The sequence below is a fragment of the Ooceraea biroi genome, chromosome 7 (assembly GCF_003672135.1).
Source record: "Ooceraea biroi isolate clonal line C1 chromosome 7, Obir_v5.4, whole genome shotgun sequence".
Lineage (NCBI taxonomy): Eukaryota > Metazoa > Arthropoda > Insecta > Hymenoptera > Formicidae > Ooceraea > Ooceraea biroi.
Genome location: NC_039512.1, coordinates 1,866,718 through 1,881,155, shown reverse-complemented (window position 1 = coordinate 1,881,155; position 14,438 = coordinate 1,866,718). Strand labels below are relative to the sequence as shown.

The 14,438-nt window shown below is 37.2% G+C and overlaps 1 protein-coding gene across 6 annotated transcripts in view; it reads right to left on the bottom strand.

Annotated features, from left to right (window-relative positions):
* The window catches only part of LOC105277685 (solute carrier family 12 member 4), a 74,762-nt gene that overhangs the window by 34,639 nt on the left and 25,685 nt on the right, over positions 1 to 14,438 (bottom strand). The gene's annotated exons all lie outside the window — the stretch shown is intronic.

The following is a 14,438-nucleotide window of genomic DNA, read 5'->3' as shown; positions in this document are numbered from 1 at the left end:
GACCGAAACTGTACACAATTTCGGTATCATGTACTGACGATTACAAGATGAATTATAATCGCCGGCCACTTTGCCGCATCTTTACACGGTCCGTCGCATGTGTCGCTTAAATGTGTGAGGCCGACGGTGAATTATCGACTGGAAATTGCGAGGGACGGATTATCGGGCACCGAGGTCCTTAATAAGCGCTCCCTCATGGCAATTTGCACGGATGGTGTTGCATCAACCGGGTGACGGTAAAACGCGCAATTCGGTCGCATACGCATATTATGCAGGATGTCCTTTCATCTAGAGTGCCAAGAGTATATAACTCGAGAAGACGAGGCAAAATGAGATTATGAAATTATTCATCGATGAAAATTCAGAAATTTTGATAAATTCTTTGAGCAAAACAGAAATTAAATCCCGGATAATTTGAAATAAATTGTATTTCAATAAAAATAACCTTTAATAATTAAATCATCTAACTGCTCGACGTTGAAAAAGAGTTGCAACGGACAATCATTCAAAGTTAAAACTACATGTAAATTTTGCATGTGTAAATTTTTATTTAAATTAATATGCAAATTTATCAAAGAGTATTATATTTTAAATATAGTACATTTATTTTATATAAAGAATAAAATGAATTTTATATGAATGTAATAGCTAAATAATACCTATGTACAATAGCAAATAACATTTTGCGATAAATAATTCGAGTATGCGATTAATAGCATCATGGGAGAATGTAATCTTAATTAACAGTAGTACAGGTCGGCCACAAAACCGACACGTCACCGATCAGTGATCCTAATTGACCGATTAAACCAGATAGGACAATGAACGCAATCTGTGCAAAGCGAACGTGTCGACGCAAACCGAGAAAAAATTTAAGGTACTCGTGGAATGCCCCGATTAAAATCGCGACTTGTCGTCGTCGAAAAAAAACGCAAATGTCCTTTGCGATGCGGTGCATCGCGGAAGCGAGTTAAAGAAAAAAGATATAGACACATATTGACGTCATCATAAATATGGTAAATCCTCGAGTTACTTGACGACACTCGAGAGCCAATAAAATAAAATTTGACGATGCAATTGGTGATAAGATACGTTTTAAATTTCTGATCAATTTTAAACTTAACAAATATCTAATATAATCGGATCGGTCTAAATGACATTTTATTTTTGGCCTCCAAGAAAACACAAAGCGCGGTATTCTGGATCTAAGCAAAACCGTATTTTTTTCAAAGCAGGTTGATCCCTCCGGGTTTCGGTCCCCATTTTACCCATGTGGTTAAGCTATCTCTTGGATAAATCGCTGTCAAATAACTCGTACTCGAAGGATTTACTCATTCGAGAGAGCAAATAGTTCGATTCGTCGTATGTCTTCGTCGGTGGCGAGCTCAGCCGCTGTTCCCGTCTCTGTTCCGAACGGCAAATCGATACAGCGGAGTCTGCGTCTCCAATCCGCATGTATATATACTTTATTACCATGCGGTGCACCCGGTACATTCCCCGGGTACAGGGTGGTCCCCGCGACAACGACGCGAGCCACGTTTCAAGGAGATTACCGCACATCTGTGAAAGGGGTTTATCGCCTGCACTCGGCGCGCCGGTGCTCTTCGACGAATAAAAAGCGGCATCGAGAGAGACTTCAGCCGCCTGTTCTCCACTTCGCGAATTAAGTCGCGCGCGTGTTAATACAACCGTTATAGATTTAATCCCGGAATCCACGACCGGATTCTAGGATTAGGTGTATGTGGCGTACTAACAACATAATCTCACTCGAATGTATATGTATATGTATATATGTACATCTTGATAAGATGCAATCCAAGCTATTACATAGCAATTCTGCATAAATAATAAAACGTGAAATAAATGCTATTTTATTGAGTTTTCATGTAAAATATTAATACAAAAACGGGAATTATTTTGTTTTGTTGCTGCGATTATTTCGCTCTTTAAACGATATTTATATGTTCTAAAAAATCGTTTTCACACAATGCAATGTTATTTATATTTATCTACATTTATTGGTAATACTATAACGTTCAGGTTTTGCTAAATTCAGAAACAAGTGAAATTTTCATGTCCCTAGTGTACCGCAAATTGCAATCTATCACTGTCTGCCGATACATCCGGCAGATATAGATATAAAAGATTCCCTCGCACGACTCCATGTGCTGATTAAACACGTGTCAATGCACAACCCGCTTCTACTGTTCTCTCTCTTTCTCCTTCCTCTCAATTATTAATTAACGAGGCGTTTCCCAAAATTCGCGTGCACCGCTGCTGATTCTATTCACAACGATAACCTTTGACCTATCAGAAAATAAAAAATGATTCAGGATCCTGCAAAAGGGCGAGCTTTTGCATCGACGTGTTATTAATCATTTTAATGCTAGATTAATGTTGATGGCGAGTTGTTAAACAAGTTAAGCAAATGCTTCATATTTGCGCGAGCTCGGTAGATTTATCTTAATTTCTGTGATGTATTTTTAAGATCGTTGAGATCATAAAACAATGATACAAGATAAATAAGTAGGTTCACTGTAAGAAAGGATAGTGCGATACATAACTGTAAAATATTTCACTGCAAAGTTGAAATGAAATGAAAAATAGAGATGAAACGGTAAGGTCATAGAGTTAAAGCGGCAAAATGATAATTTAAAAATGGATCACCTGAAACATTACTCATCCGAAATTGGCCGTGATAGCATCATATTCGGACGAGTGTGCACGAGATATAACTCGTGTATTGTTAATCTCGTTTAGAGAGAGGAGGAAACGACCCGGATGATTTCGTCTAATTAGCCCATCAATTCTCGAAACATGTTCAATTATTCGGCTCTCCAAAATTATCACTTAACGAGATCTTTGCATACTCGCAGCTACGTATGTATTGGATTAGTTAAAAAGTTCGGTCCGATTTTTGCATTAAATTTTACTTTATTGCATTCAATAATAGAGAGAAATTATTCATCAATCAAGTTGTTATCAATCAATCACCATAATTGTTTATGATATAGACATTATCAATACTGTTTCCTGCATTATACGTAAATTGATATGAAAAATTAAAAATCCAATCGAATTTTTTGACTGACTCAATATAATATAAAATAATGAAGCATGACATTTTGACACGAGCATCCTTGTTTCATTTTCTCGATTAGTGCGGCATTTCGAAAATGTTATATGCGCAAAGTTCGCTTAGTAAATCTGGATTCGGCATGCAACGTAACATTCCAGTTGCGAAGTCGAATTTATTACCTAGTGAAAACTTAATTGCTGTCACGTAATATGCCACGTACCACGAGATGAAGTGAAAGGAGTCCAAATGGGATTAAAGTTATTGCCTATCGCTGAGAGATGTAATCCCGTCGTATCTCTGCTCTTCGACAGCGGAAATAACAGCGATCGTGTGGGAGAGAATCGATACCTGAAGAATCGATATCTATTCCGAGTGCCCTCGGGAGAATTCCCTGGATTGGGAATAGCTTATCTAATCGGATTTTTTTTTTAATAAAAGGGCATACGGCAAGTACGCACGTTCCATTTCGCGCGAGCGCATATCGATTAAAATGAAAATTTTATCAAAACGGCTCCTCATTTTATTAACTTTGCGTTGTTATATGACAAATTGGAAGCAGTGAACATAAATATTTACACAAGAATGAATGTATTCTCTCGTTCTGTATTGATTACATTTATAATTAATTCACTGTACTGTTGCGGAGTTAAAGGGAAATTCAATTACGATAAAGACTGAAGTTGCTCTGAACAATTCATTACAAAGAGATACAAAGTGCAGACGTTTCTCTTTTCTCGGTTCGTTTTCCAAGGGAGGAAAAAGACAGAACGTTTTCGCTGATATTAAATTGATAGAAACGCGAGGAGCGCTCGTAAATCAGTGCCGTTTAATCTTACATGTATGCGGTGGGTCCCGCGCTGTTCCAAGAATGTCACGAAACTCGACAGGATATGCCTTCTCTCTTACGACAGGACTAAATATTTGACGGAATAAGCGTGAGAATCGTCCAGCGCGGTTTAATGTTATATGACGCCCGCCAGCTTTGATGGACATCGATAATACCCGCCTGTGGCCGTGAACGGTTTTAGCTGACTCCAGACACGCGGACGGTTGTTGAAAAATGTATGTAACGCGTCGCTGATATCACAGTACGATCGAGAAAGGGAAACGAAAAACTTTGGGATCTCTCAGCTAGGAATCTCAGCTTTTCTGCTGCAACTACATGTTTCCAGAAAACAATGCATTTCTGTGTATCGTTAAATATTCCATGTATAAAATATAAATTAAGAATAAGCACTTCAACAGTACTCTGACAAGAAAAAATTCTTAATTACATATTAATAAAATATCATTAATTTAGAAATAAAGTACGTATAGTATGTGAACGTTTTTAATCTATTATTATTAAAATATAATAAAAACTAGAAGAGTAATTAGCAGTAGTGTTGATAGTGACACGATAATAATAAATTATTAATATATTATATAACAAATTAAAAATTAGCATTAATAAGCAAATACAATTTTTTATATTGCTGCAAAAATTCTACATTTTCTACACGGCATGCAGCTGATTAATCATCATGACCGATAGTCGTCAAAAAAAGCTCAGTTCAGGGCAGTAAATATTGGCCGGCGTGCATTCTTCGAATACAACCGTGGACCAATGGGTATTATCCTGCGGCGTAAAGCGAAACGATCACTCGTCGATTCTCGTTTATCGACTCCCGACTTGAGCGCGAGAGTATATCCAGCTATACGCTTCCTGCTTTTATTTTCGCGCGTTAATCATCGTACCCGCGATCGAAGCTCGCTGATCTAAATAAAACGCCGGCGATAATTTTACGCGCTGTTAATTATTTCGAGCACATTTACTCGCGTCATGTCAACGCGAGGCAGACAGCTTCAAGCAGACGGATCGTGTGTCGTTGCGAATACTTGGTCTTCATCGAGTCATCGAAAAAAGTGTAGATCCTCATGTAACAAATTGGACTGGGTCATTAATGACAGTATTACTGAAAATTAAAATGCACTTTTTCCTATTATTATACCTCTTGAAAATATTGTAAACGTATGAATTTATAAAGCAATGTTTTTCTCGCTAATATTCTTCTCTGTACATTAATATTCTACCAATATATAGAAATGTAATTAATTTAATAATTAATCTATATACATACATATATATATATATATATAAATAATTTTATTATTCAATTAAGTACAATTCTATATGATTTATTTATATCTATTATAATAATATTTCTGAGTAATACTTGATAATAATTACGTAATAATTATAAATATTATATCAAATAATATTAAAAAGGATAAATGTTTTCATTGTATGATCATGATTTATTCAGGTCCGTGTACAGCGTTCCCTCTTGATGGAGAACCTTCATTAGTTACGAAGACGTAATTTGCAACTATTAAGCATTGCAAGCACTTAATCTCTGTCTCCTGCAAAGTAAACTTATCTATGCTGAAAGCTGTCAGATACGGTTGATCTGACTTTGATAATAATTCGTGCATTGTATTGTTTAACCTCGGGTACAAAAGGGATTGGCGGAAGACGCAATTGGCCTCACGTTTTAACACCTAAGTTCGACCGATCCCTGGAGAAGTTGACGTGTATCTGGGTCGTAGAACTTATCCGCAAGATCTACACTATCTATCAGACAGTGGGATGCTGTGTGCGGATTACATCTTGTTTATCTACGTTTAATGTTAGATGCCAACAATCTGGAAAGTTGTTGCTGTTGCAGCGACAGTGTTGCATGACTACGCCTTTCGCGAATATGAGAAGTGCTAATATTTTGATACTTAATGGAATAAACTTGGCTTGGAAAATTCATAACTTCATCGCAGCCTTCATGATCACAAAAGAACGAAAACCGCTATCTCACAACTTCTCTATTACGACAAAGACGCAACAAAACATAAAACCACATATTATACATTATTAAATATAATTTTGTTTATTTAAGTTTTCAAAAATTTGATCTGAAATAATATTGATTTTTTCTATTATATTTCATTACATCTCGCAAATTCTTTAAATAAAATGAATCGAGATCAAATTAGAGAAGTGGAATTTAATATCTGAAAAGAAATTTGCATCTCGACTTCTCATGTAGAGATAATTCGGCAAAAGATAACGTTAAACACACATTCTACATAGCATTATAAAGTAAAATCTCAGCGCAAGCATGCGAATATCAATTCGAACCTGGAGCACGAAGGGTCAAAAAAGGCTAGTGATGACGCGATCAAGGATTGAAGATCAAGGGGTGTTCACTCTGTTCGCTTCTCCACGTGCGCGTCGGGTGCTTTGTATCAATATCTATGATCGCAACGTTCGCAGGAACGGTCGAACGGGATAAACGGTCAATCGAATAGTGGCGACGAGAGTGGGCAGCGGATCCCCTACGGAACGAGGGAAAAACAATGGCGTGGGACGGACCGAAGAGAATTGGAGCGTGCAAACGGAGAAAAGCGAGATCAGTCGAGGAGAATTTCCCCAAAATTAGGAATCGGTGCCAGATCAGATGAGGAAATCCCCCACTGTGAGCGCGCACTTTCTTTAAAGAGATTCGAAAACTTTTGGACATTCTTTTCAAACATATATAATTAATATATAATTAACATATATAACATATATAATTGTAAGAAATATATATATATTTCTTATTTAAATTTAATTGACATTATACATATTGCAACATTTTATACATATATAAAGTACGATTATGATTTTTATAATGTACACTGTCTGTCACATGTTTCTCATTTCTCATCTCGATTTTTATCTAGCGTTCGGTATTTTTACAGAGCAGCATGCTTGATAAATCTTTATCCGCTTTAAGGCTTATCTTTAGGATTTACTCTTTCTATCCGTCCCATCTGTTTTCTTCTCGTTTTTCGACTAGTTTTGTTATAATCATTTTATAAGACGTGGATGAGAAAGAAAGACATTAATCCTGGACCTTTCGCCTAAGTTCGAACCCTCCCTCACTCTGAACTTGTTATTTTCACGCTGTGTTTAGCTTATCATTGGGAAATCGCATTACCGTCGCACAGTGAATGTTACAGCGAGAAATGTGAGAGTTCGAGTGCTGATTAGACCCCTGGGTATTTTTCTAGGATCACGAATAAGTATTTCTCCAATGTGGAGTGTTATATCCACGATGTCGGAGGATATAAGTTAACCTGTGGATGAAGAAAGTAGAAATATTGAACTAGCGTTCAAGTTTATATTTACTTTATATTCACTATGTGCTATCTGCTGCGGTAAAAAAACATGTTTTAACTTTTTTTTACAATGCCTTTTAAATGTTTGGCGGATTGTACATTTAAATATTGTCTTGTTGAAATTAACGAATTATGTTAAATATTGTAAAAGTAATGAATTATTCCATGTCGAGGTTGTCTCGCAATCGATCGCATGCATTAATGAGCGTCGGACAGTCAACGAAAATAACCGCGGCATTGAATAGACGACAGGAAGTCTGAAGTGGAATGGAACACAGGAAGTGTCGAAAAGAGAAAGAATAATCAAAGCGATAAAATAAACGGGCGTTGATTCGGAGCGTTACACCACATCGTCTTTACCTGACGAAAATTGCTTCCATTACATCGCCATTATATCGCCATCAGCTCGACTATCTAACTACTTAAAGTCTTAAAATACGAAGACTACATATGTAGTATATATGTGTGTGTGTGTTTTCATTCTGAAATAGTAAGCTAAGGAAAAGCTTTCTCATTTCAACAGTTTTATCACAAATTAAGTTTATATAATTACTTTCACTTTAATATCGTAAAAGAATTATGTATCCTTTTCCCCCATTTTTCTTTTTTGGTATTAAAAACTGCGCTTGCAGCGTCTATTGGAAAATCTGATCCTGATCAAAAGAGTAGTCTCGAATATTTTGTTCATCCGAAAGTTTGAAAAGAGCAACCCAAGTCAGCGGAGTATAAGTACAACATCGCCGCACATAAATCCTTGAGTGCCGATCATATTTTTCGTGCACGTCGGAAAAACCGGTCAGAGGTCGGCGGCGGGGGTGCTTTCGGTGAAAATTCGCCGTCCCCTGCGCGTTCTCCGCACCCTGCTCCATTATCCCGGCAATATCCGGCGCAGCATGCCCTCTTCGAAAATCGGGTCGGCGCCGGGACCGATCCGGGCGCCCCTCGTCGAGGGAGTAAATTGACAAATTGGGCCAATCAGGTACGAATGTACCGCCAATCGCGGCAAACAGCGATATATTTTTTGCTCCCCTGTGCACACTTTGTCTCCGACCCCGGGAATATAATCCTTCGTGAGAGCGTTAATGGTGATAACAGTAATTATAATAAATTCCGAATCGATTTATGATCTACAGTAATTATGAAATGTTATTAACAATCGTGGATTAAAGAGCTTTCCTGCGTTGATGTTAATTATATATTTACATAACTGCTTTCTAGTGTTTTCCTCTTTGCGGTATACATTCGGTATACGTAATAGTATATGAATTAAAATTAATGTAGATGCTTTAGTGGGGGGAGGAAATAAATATTGAAGCATTTCAGTATGTTAAATATTATAAAATTGCGAGGAACGATTACTTTCCTCGGAAGCTTTCCCGAGAAGAGAGAGAAAGAACATTTCTTAATCCATTAAATATATATATATATGTATATATATATTGTAAAACTTGTTACGATGTAATTCAAAGTTTCGTACATTTCGAGTGTGGAACTTCTACGATTTATATTCATGCAAAGGATATCAAGTAATGCGCGTCTGACAGTTTGTTCGAATGTCAGAACCGTTTCACTTGTGCATAACTTTCAAGGTTTATGACTCGGAAAGAACGTGTTTGCGGATCCACATTTGCATGACGCATTTACATTTTTTCATCGATGCAATTAGCAAAATGCGCCGATAACAAGCGTAGCTCGTTAATAAATATTTCACGAACAGTTGGGTACATGCATGCTTTTACCATGTTACAATATGCGAGGGTATTAACGGTGGCGCTTTTTATCATTGGCCGTTTAAGGGGGGAGCCTGCTTTAGAACGCTGAAAATAAGGTATATTTTACGAATTGTTTTTGGAGAAACTATACAGCGGATCATTATAAAACTTTGATGCATTTATTAGTACATGTTTAAAGATAAAAAAATTATTTTTTGATTTGAATATATCGCTTGTAGAGGTCGTCCTGGAGAAATCTTAGTGCAGCCGCGTCGCCGGCATTGCAAATTGGTGAGCATTCTCCTGCCTCCAAATTTCGTCTAAACTGAAAAATTGAAATATGTTCTCGTTATTTATGAATTCCCATCGTCGATGAACCAAAGAGAAGAAAAAAGTTGAAAAGTGTCAAAATGGTGGAGCTTAGAACACAAAAGTACGATTTTTAGGCAAAGTTTTTGAACTTTTTCATGCAAAAATAATTGTTTAACTTAATGTTTTTATGAATATTAAAGGTTCATCGACGATGGGAATTCATAAATAACAAGAAAATATTTCAATTTTTCAGTTTGGATGAAATTTGGAGGCAGGAGAATGCTCACCAATTTACAATGCCGGCTGCACTAAGATGCCTCCAGGACGACCTCTACAGGCGATGTATTCAAATAAAAAAATAATTTTTTTTATCTTTATACATGTACTAATAAATGCATCAAAGTTTTATAACGATCCGCTGTATAGTTTCTCCAAACAAATTCGTAAAATTATACCTTATTTTCAACGTTCTAAAGCAGGCTCCCCTCTTAACGCCGCGCAAGGATAAGCGATATGAGTAAGAATGTCGCACTGGTCATGCCACGGTCGCTATCATTCCGCGGCATCGTTACCGAGTTGTCTGCGCTCTATCGATTTTCCTCGACCTTGTACACGGCGAAGGCATGAATTACCTCGATACATTCTTTCGCTTCTCTCTCTCTCTCTCTTTTTGTCAATTTCATTCCGTACGTGCATCTGCGGACATTTATCCCCGACACACACGTACGATGAATCTCTACATTCTCAATTAAATTCTCACCGTCGTCTCTGTCGGTGACGTCTCTTTCTATCAATGGAGACAGTTGTCACGGACTTTAAACCGACCGCGACGGATGAATCGCCGTGCACATCCGTCAACTTTAACTCCCGACTGCCGTCAATCCAGAATTGGTAGCCACGAGCGAAACAATACACGTTTCACGAGAGTGATCATTTTCATTTAACGTCTGTATAAGGTTTTCTTTTTCACGCAAACATTTTTTTCGATTTTTGTTTGTAATTTTTCTACCAAAATAGAAATAGTGTTGTTACATTCATCTGACGAGATTAGCAAGGTACTGTGCATTTTCCTCTTGACATGCTATATTTTATTAAATAAGATATCGTAAATGGTGCTATTACCCGGATGCCCTTACCTCCATTCTTCATGTACGCGCCGGGCTATTTCACCCGTCCAACGTTTCACCCGTTCAACGAGCTCCATGGTGAAGCTCGTGAAGCTGCGGAATAACGAGGCCGAGGTCTCGGGTGTCACGAGCAAAACTTTAAACCTGTTTTCGCGTTAAGGGCCTCATTTTCGACGTTCCATTTTAAAAAGATCATTGAAATGCAATGCGCATCCTACATATTATTATAATTCTGAAACTCACATTAAATTTTACTAGCAGCAGATGCTTAGAAATAATGACGATTTTCTAAAGCTCGATTGAAGCTGATCTTCATTGAGAAATTACATGGAACGTAAAGGCGGGAATATCGAGCCGTGACGAGGACATTCGAAGCTCGTTAGATCTCTCGCTTCGGAGACGCGCGCAAAACGCGCCGCGATCCGTTTAACGATTGAACGCCTCGAAATGGCATCGTTAATTGCTGACTTCGTTAAGGATTGCCATCGCGGTAGTAAAGGGCGAGTAAAAGAGAACGGGAACGCTCGTCGTCGCTTTATAGAAATATATTCACCGTATATTTCTGCCGTCATTTTCACGAAGTAAAGAGAAAAAGTTACAAAGGATAAATGTTCATTTTTGCTCACGTAACTGACGCACAAACTACAAAATGTCCCGCTATTTTATTACCATTTTGTTATTCTATTGTTTTATTATATTATTTTTTCGCTTTATTCGCGCACAATGAAGAAAGGTTGATAACTGATAAATTCCTGTAGCATGCGGATAAACGCAATATCATTCGCAGCTCTAATTCATCAATGCTCGCATCTATTTGCTCGCATTCTACGCAGCTTTGTACTTGTCTTCCCTCGTCTATTCATTTTTATTGGTCGTATTCGCGCTGCAAGGAAGCTTAGCGAGCACGAGAATGGCGTCTCCGTACTTTTCAAAAAGCCGATGCTTGTGTCAGTGACAATAACCGATCTTTGCCTGTCGCGTTACATCGTACTTGCGAGGCGTCAAAACTTCTCCAGCGGAATGTAATAACCCTCTCCATCGCATTGCGTAACACGAGTGTCTTGAGCAGCTTTAAAATCACAGCTGTCGTTGGAAGATGTGCGAAAAGTCGTGCACGCCCTGCTAACAATAAGCTGTATGCATGCTGTTCGAGAAATGCTGAATTTAGAAAACCTTGGCAGAGGGAAGGAGATAAAGAGAGAAAAAGATAATATGTGTGAGATGTGTAGGTGTGTACACGCATATGTTTGTATGTGCATTCGAAAGAGCGAAGCTTTTTGGCCAACAATGCATCATCGCGAATCGTCGAATCAGTTTTTTCTTTTATTATCTTTTTCATCTATCTTATCTGTTTATTGTGTAATGTAAATTATATAATCATAAATTGTAATTTTAAAGTAAACTGCAGATGTAGATAAAAATAGTTATTACTAGTTTTCAGGTTTTAAAAGACGATTAATTGAAAAGAGGAATTAAGTGATGTAAGTTTTATAATAAAACCTGATCTTCATTCCTAGATAATCCATAGTAAAAAAATCTCTACACTTCTTCTCGTCATATCGCGATTAAAACTAGAAACGGGGGTTATTTACATGTTGCACAACGGCACTATTGTTACAAGTCCGCGTCGTTTTAGAGATTAACTGTCGTGCCATTTAACATCCATTGTCATGCCTATGCCGCCCAATCGCAAGTAGTGTAACCGTGAAACGAAGCCGACTATGAGAATCAGAAATAGGATAAGACAGTTTACGGCTGACTCGATCGACTCTCCGTCCAGGTTTGTTACTTCGTTGAAATATCGATGTACCATTGAGCGGTACTTTATTGCCTGCTCTACCAAACGGCTGCGACCTCAAATGAGTGTTGAAGTTAACTTTCTGTTCGTCTGTTTCCGACATAGATTGATTATAAGCTGAGAAACATAAAGAACTGAAGAGAAATGGAAAATTGTGTTACTTTACAAAAATCGATAAGTATGAATATTATAAGTAGGTGCAGTTAATCCTATCATTATATCATTATTATATCATTTAATTATATCATTTATAAAAGGCGAAGTACAATAAATTGTCTATAGAAAGCAAGTGACAGTTAATACATTTTTTCAAAAATATATATTAAATGATCTCTCTCTTTCTCTTTCTTATCATATATAAAAATGTCCATTATTTGATCATTTTATGCAAAGTATTGATGATTAGAAAAGTAAAAACAAAAAAAAGAAGAGGAAAACTCTTATAGGCTTAATGTCCATCGCACTGTACACGAAAGCAGAGTACTTAGAAAAATATATACTCTGGTATTGAAATTTACAGATAAAGTAATGCTGAATAGGCAACTGTTTGATGCTACAGGTATGCCCATAAATGACAGTAAATTAGATTGATGATTTAATAATATAATGATGAATAAAAACTGATAAGCAGACAAAAATATAGGTAATAGTAATTTAATTTATTTTTTCATTAAACATGTGCGTATAAAAGATCGATCGCAAATTAGATAAAGGATCGATCTCTCATTAAAATTTGATCTGGTAAAAGTGGGTCATACTAGTACAGTTCTGGATCCAGTGACGGTTTTAATATATCCGAGCAAGATTTTTCCCGAGTTTCCGAGACTTCTTACTAGGATCCAAGAGGTTAATCGAGATTAACGACGAAGCCAATTGAAAATTCAACGGTTGGGCGAGGCGGCGTTCATTCCGCGCGAGAGATCACCAGACAGATAGCTACTTCTGGATAGGGTTAATCCACGGGGATTCTCCGGCATTGTTCCCGGCGGTCCGCATTTACATATCGTTGCTCGTACAATGCCGGCTTCGACCTGAACGTAGAACGTAAGGCAGTAAACGAGTTTATGCTATGTAGCATCGGCGATAAGAGCATCGTTATCACAGTCCACTATCCATCGATCCGTTTAACGCTTGGGAATCGAAATTATAACCCGTTAGATCGATTTATGGTGCGCGTAATTAAACTGTCACTGAAATGTTGACGCATTGGAAGTATGAGCTTGACAAATGCTTTCGATTGAATAAAATTGCATTTTAAATTTCAAGGATTTAGCAAATTTCACAGTTATTTTAAAACAAGAACTCCGAGTGAGTAAAATTAATTTCTAAGGATTTCTGATTCTGAAATTTGATATAACGATAAATTTGTCTGAAATCGCACGAGCAGCTGCTACATTTGGTCGTTGAATTAAAGATATGGAAATTATTTGAGTCCTTCCAGATAGAGTTCTCACTCATATCTTACATATTAACCAGATCGAAAATTAAAAGAGTCGGCATTTAAACGATACCATCACTAATCGAGAAAATTCGTGCGCCAAAGTTATTACATACCTATATCCATCGTCTAAATTGGAAGAGAAAATGCCAGGCATTTCCTTTTTACATTAACTCGCTTATCTGCAATCGCTGATTCCTATCTAGAATCCATTTCTCTTGGAATCACGAATGCTAAACCAAGAAATCCAAGTGGACAAGAATAGCCGTAATCATCGCGAGCACGAGCGGAATTTTCCGCTGCAGGCGTGCAATAAAGATGTGCACGTGAATACGTTGCGAAACAACTTTTCGTGCCAAATTCGCGCCCAAAACTATGCGGACAATGCAAAAAGAAAAAGAAATGGATCGCTCGTCAGTAAAATTAATTCCAAACTGATTACAATGCTTTTTTTCACGAACCGCCAACGCGGATCGATTAATTGCTCGCTGCACGTCAATCAACGCATTTACGCAATTAAGAGATTTCTCCGTGGCGTCATTCGATCCATGTCAGTTTGAGATACCTAAGAGATTTATGATTTATGAGATTTATGAGATTGTAATCCTGCAATCGTGTAATTTCGAGAATAAAACTTTTTCCCTGGATTTGTTTATTAGTAGAAATATATTTTTAGCTTGAAATATTTTTTCCCTTCTTTTTTGATATTATTGACAGATATTCGAAAAAGGAATTATTACAAAAAAAGAGATTTTCCATAAACATAAAGCTTGTGCAC